The 12414-nt window shown below is 40.2% G+C and overlaps 1 protein-coding gene across 6 annotated transcripts in view; it reads right to left on the bottom strand.

Annotated features, from left to right (window-relative positions):
• Positions 1–12414, bottom strand: part of CLYBL (citramalyl-CoA lyase) — a 237867-nt gene that overhangs the window by 133300 nt on the left and 92153 nt on the right. Inside the window, exon 1 of one of the 6 annotated variants that reach the window (XM_028497291.2) lies at positions 63–144. The exons of the other annotated variants lie outside the window; for them this stretch is intronic. The gene's annotated coding sequence lies outside the window, so the exon portion shown is untranslated. Of the gene's footprint in view, positions 1–62; positions 145–12414 lie in introns of those variants that run through there. 6 annotated transcript variants of the gene reach the window in all.

Below are 12414 nucleotides of genomic sequence, written 5' to 3'. Positions count from 1 at the left end.
AGTAAGAGGCAGATCCAGTACCTTTAAAAAAGTTCACCATGGTAAGTCACCATCATACTTACTGTTAGTTCTTTCCTTCTCTTACATCAAGATTTCTTTCTGCCACCAACCTGAGAGCAGGCTCTTCCCTGAGCCAAGATCTCAGATACCGGTCATGCTTAAAGACTGACCCCGCTCATCAAAGATTAGAGAGTGGTCTGCAGCATTCACTTCTCTTCACCATAGCCAAGCAGGCCCGATAAACGCTAATACTCAGCATGATGCGTCAAGAACTTTAAGCCTCAGCAATGGCTAAGCAGAAAGTATCAGAAATTTACTGAAATTATCTGTGGCACAAAAGAAAAGAGAAGGAATTAATCAAAGTCTCTCTCTTAATGCGATGCTTGACTGAACCACTCCAATCCCTTTTTAAACAGGATACTGGTGGCAAGTGACCCTGATGGCAGGCCCTAGTGAGATACACAAGGAACACTTGTTCTATTTTTTTCTTTTATGACCTCATTAAGGAGGATTTTGAAGATTGTTCCTGAATATGAGAACAAAGTGTCTTAAGACATCTCTAGCTTTTTATGTCTTTAGCCTTTTACTGCGGACACGGCCTTTGGGTCTGTGTTTATAACTAGGTACAGTTATAACTTACAAGTCAGTTCCTAAACCTGTCTTCTACGACCTTTTGGATTGGACTCCTTTATCCGTCATATTCATCTCCCCCCCACAAAACAAGAATCAAGCAAGGTGATCTGGATGAAAAGAGTCAGAGCTGCGCACCTCTAGACGCAGAGATGTGCTAGTTTCTTACACTGGAGAGTTCTGCCAAGACCAACTTGGGATCCACTCTTTTTTCATCTCCTCTGAGTTGTAGCTGCCATTAATTAGCTCTGGCGGCTGTTTTGAGGCTCTTACCAAGGGAGGGTGCAGGCTGCCAAATCTGCTAGTGTGAAAATAGTCCACCGCCAGCAACATTTTTCTGAGTGTTTGTTGACTCCACGCTTCACTTTAATATGGAAGATTATATTTTACGATCAGAAACAAACAAACAGATTTATAACCAAAGACTTGAAAGGAGGCAAACAGGGAAAAAGCCAGCCAAGGACTGAGCCTAAATGTAGTATTTTTATTGACTTCTTGGAAACCAAATAACCTGGCATATTAGTGTGTGTATTTTGCAACAGACATTCAGCCCCATTGTACTACTTAGAAGAGAATAAAAAGAAACCCTACGGCTTGAAACCCAGCGGAACATCCCCACGACAGGACACAACTGTTCCCTCATGCATGAATGGGAAGGAGATGAAAGAAAAGATGGACTTCTGAGGTATAGCAAAAAACAAAGACAACAAAAGTGCTGATCATGAGGGAATGACACAACTTGTTGCAGCCAAAGGGATGAGAGAAAGGAACTCAGACAATGGTGGGACAGCTAAGTGACACGTAGGAGAATTGAAAAATCTACAGAAGTGTCATTTCTCTCCACCCTTGGTGAAAAACAATTAATTGTTGGTACATCTGTCATAAAAAAGATCACTGAAACCTGTTACCATCATTATGTATGGTAAACTCAATTGCCCAAACTGGAACTCTCCAATTAAACATTGCCACCTCTGTTTCTCAACCTTGCTAAAATGAAAAGTTTTAACTTCTATGATGTTTTACAACATCTGAATATGTTGAAACAAATTATAAAGGTTGAGGGGTACTGAGAATGTGTATGTACACATGTATGTGTACATAGAGGTTTAAAACACTCTATGTAAAAGATGGGCTTTAGGAAATTGGTATATTAACTCAGCTTTTGTTTATAAAATATTTTCCTCTTGACTCACACTATAATTATAGAGATATTTGCTCTAAATTTTGGATTGGTTTTCAACTAGTAGCAGCTCCAAATATTTTGGCATTAAGTTTCTTTGCTCTCAAACCCCACTACCAAGAAGATATTGTTTGTAAACACTTAATATGAATGAAAGAAGCTCATGATTTAATGCCACTTTTAGGTAAATGCAGTCATTTGTAAGGAATGGGAATAATTACTTTTTGATGTTTCTGTTTTTCTTAAACAGAGGCACACCTGTCCACACTTCACTAATGTTGAGCCCTGCTAAGGAAGTGTTCAGTGAGAAAATCCCATCAACCAAATACATTAAAAAACCACCATATGAAGAAAAAAAAAAACAAACCACCATATGAAATCTGCATGAGATGTTCATTGCTCCAGAAGTCCACCAGCCTGGGAAAGTCACACTGTTTTTAAGTGAGCTCCTGAGCGTTATTCCTTGCTTGATAACGTGCAACCCCTCACGAAACCCAAAAAGCAGTTATTGACCCTGTCAGAATGCCTGATTAATGGATAAACGCTGTAATTGATTAGCAAAGAAGTGTGAATTAAAACAGGGCACAGCATCAATAACCAGCTTCTAACAAAGGTGGTTGACATAAAACGTGAAACAAGAGCCTGCGGCTATATCTCATCAAAGGCACGCTTTTCTTAAAAACAGGCGAGAGAAAGGGAAATAAACAGGCCTAGTGTCCTGCTCCCTGTGATTCTTTAATCTTTCCTCTTGGTAAGGATGTTGTATGGAGCCTCCAGCGAATGGTATGGGAACTCACTGTTCGTCCACTTTCAGTCCACCTTCGGATATCAAGCAGTATGAAGCAGTTAAACGTTTCCATTGTTCCAAGACTTAAAGAAAAAGCACGTAAGAAGTCCTATTCTCTCTTCATTTTGTTTGCTTGGAACCCTCTTCACTTATGTCCTCATAGAAAAATAAACTCTGCTTGCTTCGGTGCCCCTGGAGAGATAGAATGTTGCTTCCATCTGCTTCTGGACATGAAAAATAAATTCATTCATTCACTCAGTCAGTCAGTCAGTCAGTCAGTCAGTCAGTCAGTCATCTAGCACCTGGTACAGACCAGTTATTCCTCTGAGCTGGGGAGTACAGGGAAGAATAGGTTTATGGTAAGCTGAGTGGATGCAGACCCCACTCCTACTTAAAAACACACAGAAATATTGGAAAATCTAAAGCAAAATTTTAAAAAAGAAAGGTTTAACATATAGCTGAGCTTGAAAGAAAAAGGAAAAGGAAATCTTCAAGTACTGAAACAAAGCAAGAACTCCAGGGCCAGAGTTCCTGAAGCTAATGCTGTGTCTACAGAGGGGTATCAGCCCTGGAACAAAGACTAGGGGCCGGAGTGTCAATACCCACGTGGGACAGAAGACACCAACTTGGGCTTGTGCAAGGTGAAGGAACTGAACAAAACTGGACCCCTTTAAAAGCTGTCTAATCCACGAATAGGGAACTAGAAGAATTATGCCCACAAAGAAACAGCAAGGCAGCGTGAGGTCTGGCTTGGGCTCTGTGAAAATAAATAAACCTTTTGTATGAGTCATCAAAACCATGAGCCTGTGTTAAGAGCAAGTGCAGGCATTAAGTTTATACCGCCTAGATGGGTCTGAAGTCACAGATAGAGAAGTTAAAATTAAAAACGAGTTCAGGGGCTTCCCTGGTGGCGCAGTGGTTGAGAGTCCGCCTGCCGATGCAGGGGACACAGGTTCGTGCCCCGGTCCGGGAGGATCCCACATGCCGTAGAGTGGCTGGGCCCGTGAGCCATGGCCACTGAGCCTGCGTGTCCGGAGCCTGTGCTCCGCAACGGGAGAGGCCACAACAGTGAGAGACCCACGTACCACAAAAAACAAAAAACAACAACAAAAAAAACTTGAGTTCAAGACTCTAAAACAACTGAGTCTTGGTTTGCAGAAGAAAAATGAAAAGCAGTGCCATAAGAATGTATCCACAGTCCAGGGCACATGGACTTCCAGAAGCAAAAACAACCCCTGCTGAAGATGAGCTCACAATACCATCCCAACCATGTCAGGAAACAAACCACCAGGTGGGAGGGTCAGTAAGCACAACATAAGGGTGAATAGGTACCTGGGAACTAGAAATAAGTGAAAACTTCAGAAGGAATATGAAATAAATAAGTTTGAAGTTACTAAAGTGACACAGGAAGGAATAGTAACCATGGAAAGGTTAGGACAGTATTGGAAATAAAAATTAATTTGAAAGAATCAAATAGCATTTTTAAAAGGAAAATATATAGTCACAAAATTAATAAGTAAAACAGTAGATTAGACATGCCTGAAAAAAAAATCAGTGAACTATAAGATGGATGAAAAGAAACTACACAGAGTGGTTTCTGTGCCACCACATGGCACAGAGAGGTAGGTGATGGAAGGCATGAAGTTAGGAACCAAGATGGGCAGAATGAGACATTACAATAAATGCCTAAGAGAGAATGGAAAGAATGAGGATTCATAGCTGAGACGTTTTCAGAGCTGAAAGGAATATTTAAGTTCTCAGATGAAAGAAACAGAGTCACAAGCTAAATAAGAAAAAAGAAAAGATTGACTACTCATGAAGAGAGAACAATTTTGCTGCACAATATAATGTTCCTAGGCAGCAAAATAAACCCTAAAATAATGGAACGATATTTTCAAAGTATTGAAGTAAAATAACCTTCAGCCTTGAATTCAACTAAGTTGTCATTCAAGATAGGGCCAAAATACATACATTTTCCAGACAAACAAAGGCTGAAAGAAGTTATCTTTACTGAGAGAAGTGACCAAAAGTATATTTCATAATAAAAGAAACTGAATCCAGAAGCAATAATAATGTTGTCTCATTTAAACAAAGTACTAAAAAAAAATCAACAACAAATAAAGTACTAGACTCTGATAACATACTAGACGGAGAACATGAAAGATTTGAGGTGGATATCAGAGCTAAAATATTCTAGAACACTTTGTTCAGAAGGAGAATAGAGGTATTATCAGTTAACTTCAGGCTCTGTTAAATCAAATATGCATATTAAAATTATAAAAGAATCACCAAAAGAAAAAAATTGAATCTATAACTTCCAAATCAATGTGGATTAAGGATGTTAATATTAAACAAGATAGAAATTAAGGCAAAAAAAAAAAACCCCTAAACCCCACCTAGGAATAAACAATATCATTATCTAATGATGAAAAGAAAATTTTATCAAAAAGAAATAATATTCCTCAAACTGTAGACATCTGAAATAAATGCAAAAATTACCAGAATTACAGAAGTAATTGACAAATTCACAACCAGAGGCAGAAATTGATAGATCTAAAAGACAAAAATTTAATAAGAATATACAAGATTTAAACATCATGTTAATAATCACTAGCTAATGGATATACAAAGAATTCCTCACTCAATTATTAGAAAATACACATTTTTTCAAGTACACATGGAACATATACAAAACATGACCACTTACAAGGCCATAAAGGAAGTCTCAGGAAATACTAGTCAATTTTGTACAAATGGAATTCTCCGACCACAGTGCAGTAAAGTCAGAAGTCAATACTTCTGAAAACTCAGACACATATTTTTAAATAATTCATGGATCAAAAAATATATAATTAAGAGAAAATATTTAAAATATGTGAAAATGAAACATTACATATCTAAATCCATGAGACACACTAAGAACTATGGTATTTCTTAGGGGGCAATTTTTAAGTTTAAATGTATATATTAGAAAAGAAAGAGTAAAATATTAATGAATTCGTTTTTCTACTCAGGAAAAAAAATTTTTTAAAGAGCAAAAGACAATCCTAGGAAAGTAGAAAGAATAATAAAAATAAGAGTGAAAATCAATGAACTAGTTAACAAAGTATAAGGAAGGTCATCAAAATCAAAAAAGATTCTTTGAAAAGATAAATAAAATAGGCAACCTCTGGCAAAATCAAGAAAATATTAGGAATAAAAAGAAACTAAAACTATAGATGCAGAAGAGATTAAAAATAAGAAGAGAATGCTAGGAACAACATTGTGGCAAGAAATTTGCAAACAGATAATGTGAATAATTTTCTAAATAAATATAAGTAACCAAAAGTGATTTAATAGGAACTAAGAAATCTGAAGAGATCATATGCTACTAAACATACTGAATTAGTAGTCAAGATACACACACACACACACACACACACACAGAGTACAGATAATTGCTAATGTTTTGTTTGTTTGTTTGTTTTTTGCGGTACGCAGGCCTCTCACTGCTGTGGCCTCTCCCGTTGCGGAGCACAGGCTCCGGACGCGCAGGCTCAGCGGCCGTGGCTCACGGGCCCAGCCGCTCCGCGGCATGTGGGATCTTCCCGGACCGGGGCACGAACCCGCGCCCCCCGCATCGGCAGGCGGACTCTCAACCACTGCACCACCAGGGAAACCCGCTAATAAGTTTTGAAAAGCCTTTAAGAAACAGATAATTCATAACTATACAAATTGCCCTAGAGATCAGAATGAGGGAAAGTTCCTCAAATAATTATTCCCAATTTATTTTGAAGAGAGTATAAAAACCAAAGAAGGCAAAAACAAGAAAAGAAAATTATAGGCCTGTCTCACTTATAACATAAATGCAAAATTCCTGAATTTTAACAAACAAAATCCAGAAAATGGAAAAAAATTGTTTTATATCAGTAATGCAAGGATGATTTAACGTTAGAAAATATATTAGTATAGTTCATTACATTATCAAGTTAGAGAAAAGTCTTTTGAACATCTCAAAAAATGTAGGAAAAGCATTTGACAAAATTCAATAATCTAATAATTTTTGTGCATCAAAAGACAATATCAACAGAGCAAAAAGACAACCACAGAATGGGAGACAATATTTGCAAATCATATGTCTGATAAGGGATTAACATCCAAAATATACAGAGAACTCCAAAAACTCAATAACAAAAACCAAACAACATGATTCAAAAATGGTCAAAGGACTTAAATAGACATTTCTCCAAAGAAGATATACCCATGGCCAGTAGCTCATGAAAAGATGGTCAACATCACTGACCATTAGGGAAATGCAAATCAAACTATTGATACAATACAATGGGATACCACCGCATACCCATTAGAATGGCTACTATCAAAAAAAACAGAAAATAACAAATGTTGGCAAGAATGCGGAGAAATTAGAACCCTTGTTCACTGCTAGTAAAAATGTAAAGCCACTACAGAAAACAGTATGGTGATTCCTCAAAAATTAAAAATAGAATTACCATATGATGGAGCAATTCCACTACTGGGTATACACCAAAAAGCACTGAAAGCAGGGTCTTGAAGAGATATTTATACTCCCTTGTTTATAACAGCATTATTCACAATAGCTAAAATGTGGAAGCAACCCACATGTATATTATGGATGAATGGATAAGCAAAACGTGGTATATACATACAATGGAATATTATTCAGATTTTAAAAGGACGGAAATTCGTACATATGCTACAACGTGGATGAAACTTGAGGACATTATGCTAAGTGAAATAAACCAGTCACAACAAAACAAATACGCTATGATTCCACTTATATGGCATACTTAGAGTAGTTAAAATGATAAAGATAAAAAGTGGACTGGTGGCGGCCAGGAGCCACAGAAGGGGGAATGGGGAGTTGTTTAATGGGTACAGAGTTTCACTTTTACAAGCTGAAAAGGGCTATGGGGATGGATGGTGGTGATGGTCATAATTCACAAAATTATGAATGTATTTAATACCACTAAATTGTACACTTAAAAATGGTTAAAATGGGGACCTCCCTGGTGGTGCAGTGGTTAAGAATCTGCCTGCCAATGCAGGGGACACGGGTTCAAGCCCTGGTCCGGGAAGATCCCACACGCCAGGGAGCAACTAAGCCCGTGCGCCACAACTACTGAGCCCACGAGCCACAACTACTGAAGTCCGCCCACCTAGAGCCTGTGCTCCGCAACAAGGGAAGCCACCACAATGAGAAGCCCATGCACCGCAACAAAGAGTAGCCCCCGCTCACGGCAACTAGAGAAAGCCCGTGCACAGTAACGAAGACCCAGTGCAGTCAAAAATAAATAAATATTAAATAAATAAATAAATTTTCTTTTAAAAAATGGTTAAAATGGTAAATTTTATGTTATATTTTACCATAATAAAACCAAATTAGGGAAAATGGTCAATAATCATTCATTGTTTTTTTAAAAAACTAATAAAAGTTCATAAATTCGGCTGGATACTAGATCAAAATACTCAAAAGCAGAAACATGGCAGATGAACATGTGTTTATCTCCACTTCCTTTCAAAAACCCACATTAAAGTGGGGAGGAGTATGAAGCCACAGAAACAGATGTAATGGAAGAGAGATGTCAACAAATTTGGAAAATGGAAAGTGATACAGGTGGAAAAGCTAACTGCTAACTGCCCACAGCACTGGGGCCAAAGAAGTGTGGCAGGTCAAAAAGAATGAAGCTTCTTTCCACAACAGAACTCTGCAAAAGCTTAGGAACTGAGGTTCCTGGTACCTCTGAAGGCAAGGTTGTGGGTCTGAACAAAGGATTGTTTATCCTGTACAAAGGGCAGTAAGACCCTCCCCCTACTAACATCCTCATTCCAATAGTCAAAGGAAGTAACTCTCTCTGGAGAAAATGAACCAGAACAGCTTCCAACTTGTGGATGCAAAACACAGAAATGGGGAGGACTTAATCAAGGAGCTGAAAATTGGGACTAAGTGAAAGTCAGCACATGGAATGGTGAGGATTCCCCAGGCCTTGTCCCCTTTGCTTCCAGAATGCTGGCAGCCAGGTTTCATCCCCGGAAACCGGAAGCTGGAGGATCCCTCCCTAAGAAACAGAGGGCCTACAGACACTGATATCTGGCAACCCCCTGGTGAAGGTGTCAGACCCCTATCTGACACCCCCGCAGTGAGGTCCATCAATTAGCATGCATAATGAACTCTCCAGAGGTTTCTAAGTTCCTCATTCTTAAATATGGACTGATAGCCACAGATCACCAGACATGTGATGAAAGCCATTAACATGAAAGATAAAGACTAAAACAAACAGCCAAGCAGAGCACTCAAGGAAACTCTGAGTACAGAAAAACCCTAAATCTTGTATTATTTCATAAAAATTTAAATTTACATTAAAATAAAAATCAAGCAGCATTCCCATACACCAGGAAAAATCAAGCACAGATTTTGTTTAAAGCAACACAAGTCCTGTCTTCGTGGCATTCAAATTTTAGTTGGATTGACAGACATGCAAAGAGATAAATCACAGCACATTGTAAGTGCTAAAAACAAGCCATTATTTAGACCCCAAAATCAGGAAAATGTTTTCGAGAAACCTAATGAAGTCAGTTTGGTATATACAAAACTTGAGTAGCCGTGCAAACATCCCAAGTTGAAGGAAGATTCTGAGACCATCATAAATGAAAAGGATGTCATCATCGAGGGGAATAACTTAGAGAGAGAAGGACACCCTGGGCAGGATCGTGACTTTAGTGCTCAAAGAAGGATGTAAAAACCCTTTTGGAAAACCAAGACGGAATGTTCAGTCAGAAGAAATTCCAGGGAGATGAGTATCCTTGATGCAGGGAGAGAGAGGAGAGAGTTCTGGGAAGTGGAGCATGTTACAGCACCAAGAGCCGGAGAGAGTCAACTAGTATGCAAATTAAAAAACAAGGGGCTTCCCTGGTGGCGCAGTGGTTGAGAGTCCGCCTGCCGATGCAGGGGACGCGGGTTCTCACTTCAATCTTCTGAAGTAGGTACAGTTATACTTATTTTCCACATTCTACTGAATAGGAAATAGGCTGAACAGGGTCAAGTGCCTTACTCAAAGTCACCTTGCTAACAGTGGAGGTGCCAGGACTTGAATCCAAGTGTAACTCAGGGGCTAGAAACACAGGAGAGCTGCAACACAAGATTTATTTACTAATAAGCTGCTCCGTTTCTGTGGGTTCCATGTGAACTGATTTAGACCACACCAGTTCTTAGGGATGACTGGTAAAGGACACGGGTTCGTGCCCCGGCCCGGGAGGATCCCACATGCCGGGGAGCGGCTGGGCCCGGGAGCCAGGGCCGCTGAGCCTGCGCGTCCGGAGCCTGTGCTCCGCAACGGGAGAGGCCACAACAGTGAGAGGCCCGCATACCGCAAAAAACAAAAAACAAAAAACAAACAAACAAAAAAAAACGGGGCCTTGGAGGGACTTCCCTGGCGGTCCAGTGGTTGAGACTCAGCACTTCCAACGCAGGGGACTCGGGTTCGATCCCTGGTCGGGGAACTAAGATCCCACATGCTGTGCAGAGCGGCCAGAAAAAAACAAAAACAGGGCCTTGGAATTGGCCATTCTGAAGGCATTTGAGACCTAAGGGGACAGTTTCAGAGTCAGAGGGATGAGTATGTTCCTAACAAGCTGAGAATTCAGTGTGACTTAGTGGGAACTGAGGAAGGTGGACATAGACCTCTTCAAGGAGTTAGGCATCAAGAGAAGTTGGGAGACACATCAACAGCTTGAAGATGTGGACACAAAGGGAAGTTTATGTTTTATACTCAGCTCTCCTACCTGTGGATTCTGCATCCAAGGATTCAACCAACTTCAGATCAAAAATATTTGGAGGGCTTCCGTGGTGGCGCAGTGGTTGAGAGTCCGCCTGCCGATGCAGGGGACGCGGGTTCGTGCCCCGGTCCAGGAGGATGCCACATGCCGCGGAGTGGCTGGGCCCGTGAGCCATGGCCACTGAGCCTGTGGGTCCAGAGCCTGTGCTCCGCAACGGGAGAGGCCACAACAGTGAGAGGCCCGCATACCGCAAAAAAAAAAAAAAAAAAAAAAAATTTGGAAAAAAAATTCCAGAAAGTTTCAAAAATCAAAACCTGAATTTGCCACAAGCTGACAACTATTTACATAGCATTTACATTGTATTGGGTTTTATAAGTAATCCAGAGATGATTTATAGGGAGGATGTGCATAGGTTATATGCCAATACTATACCATTTTATATAAGGGACTTGAGCGTCCACGGATTTTTGGCATCCTTGGGGTTCCTGGAACCAAAAATGACTGTACTTCATTTTTGATAAAGATGTGTGTAGAATATCTTTGCAGGCTGTGGGGAAGGACTGCACAAAGGGGCAAGGAGGAAAAGATGAGGAGAAAGAGGGACTGAATTGGTGTACCAAGATTCTCCAAGGAGATGGAAGAAATGAGGAGGGGCCGACACAGGAGAGGAAGGATGACTCCTTCTCATTTGAGAAACTTAAGGAGGCAGGAAGAAGGTTCCTTTCCAAGTGGAGGGGTACGAGATGGAGAGAGGCGAGCTGCTTGAGTCAAGGGGTGCACTTTTGGAGACCAACGATTACTCTTTTTTTTTAATTTTTTTTTTTTGTGGCCACACTGCTTGCAGGGTATTAGTTCCCCGACTAGGGATTGAACCCTCGCCCTGGGGCGTGAAAGCGTGGAATCCTAACCACTGGACCACCAGGGAAGTCCCTGAGTAATCCCTGATTACTCTTTTCTAAAAAAAAGGATATTTAAATGACAGGGAAATTAAGAGATGAACCATGGAGAAAGTGAACAATCAAGGAGATAGATTTTATATATTCTGTGGTAGCAGGAAAACTGGTTGGGAGCTATGTGACAGTACAGATGAGAAGAGGCAGATCAAAAGGGTGGTGGGTGGCGAGTTCACAGGTCACTGTACAGCACGTGAAAGGAGAGTGTAGGAAAAGGGCAAAGAAAGGGACTGGGAAAACTAAAGGAGTTTAGAAAAGCAACATCCCTGGAAAGGTAACTCCCTCCTTCACCTCTTTCCCCTGCCTGGGTAAAAATTCACAAATTCCCTCATGTCCTATGTTGACTTCGTAAGTCTCAATGACAAAGACCACTGACAAAAATGCCGTGCAGTGTAAATAATAACAGCTTTATTACTGCCCTAGCTCCACTGGGGCAGAGAAAAGCAGCAGACGGTCCCCGGGAAGAACAAATGTTAGCGCTGCCCAGTCCAGAATGCAACCCGCCACATTGCTCTGGGCCTCTGGAGGGGAAGGAGAACACTGTCCGATCTCAAGTTTCTTAAAAACAAACAAAGAAAAACCCAAGCCACCAATTTAGAGATAGGTAAGAGTGAAGTCGGCTACAGAAATGCAGTAAGAAGGCTCTCTCCTCCACTAGATCTTTCATCTTGCTTCATTTAATACAGCTGCTCATCTGCACGTCCTTTTTATTGAAAGAACACACACATAAAAGCCTACAAATAAACTCTTACCTCTCATCAAGAGTTTGGGATTGGGGCAATCTCTAGGAGTTAGCAATTTATAGGGGTTGTGATCTTTCAAAGAAAGAAAAATCAAGGCGAGAAGGTGAGAAATGTGATAATAGAGAAAAGAAACTTTTCAACTACAGCTTTTTAGAAACAGACACAGGAATGAAGGGCAGGGAAATTTTCTTAAACACTTGTTCTTGCTAGGAATTTTTTTTTTTTTTTTTTGGCATGCTCTTTCAAGAGAAAGAAAGAAAAGGAAAAAATACAAGCTGAAAAGGAGCAAATATATTTCCCATGGGCCAGAAAATAGAGGCTGGTTCT

Source organism: Physeter macrocephalus, chromosome 13 (genome assembly GCF_002837175.3).
Source record: "Physeter macrocephalus isolate SW-GA chromosome 13, ASM283717v5, whole genome shotgun sequence".
Lineage (NCBI taxonomy): Eukaryota > Metazoa > Chordata > Mammalia > Artiodactyla > Physeteridae > Physeter > Physeter macrocephalus.
Note: the sequence above shows the minus strand (reverse complement) of the source record. Positions and strands in the feature narration are given on the sequence as shown.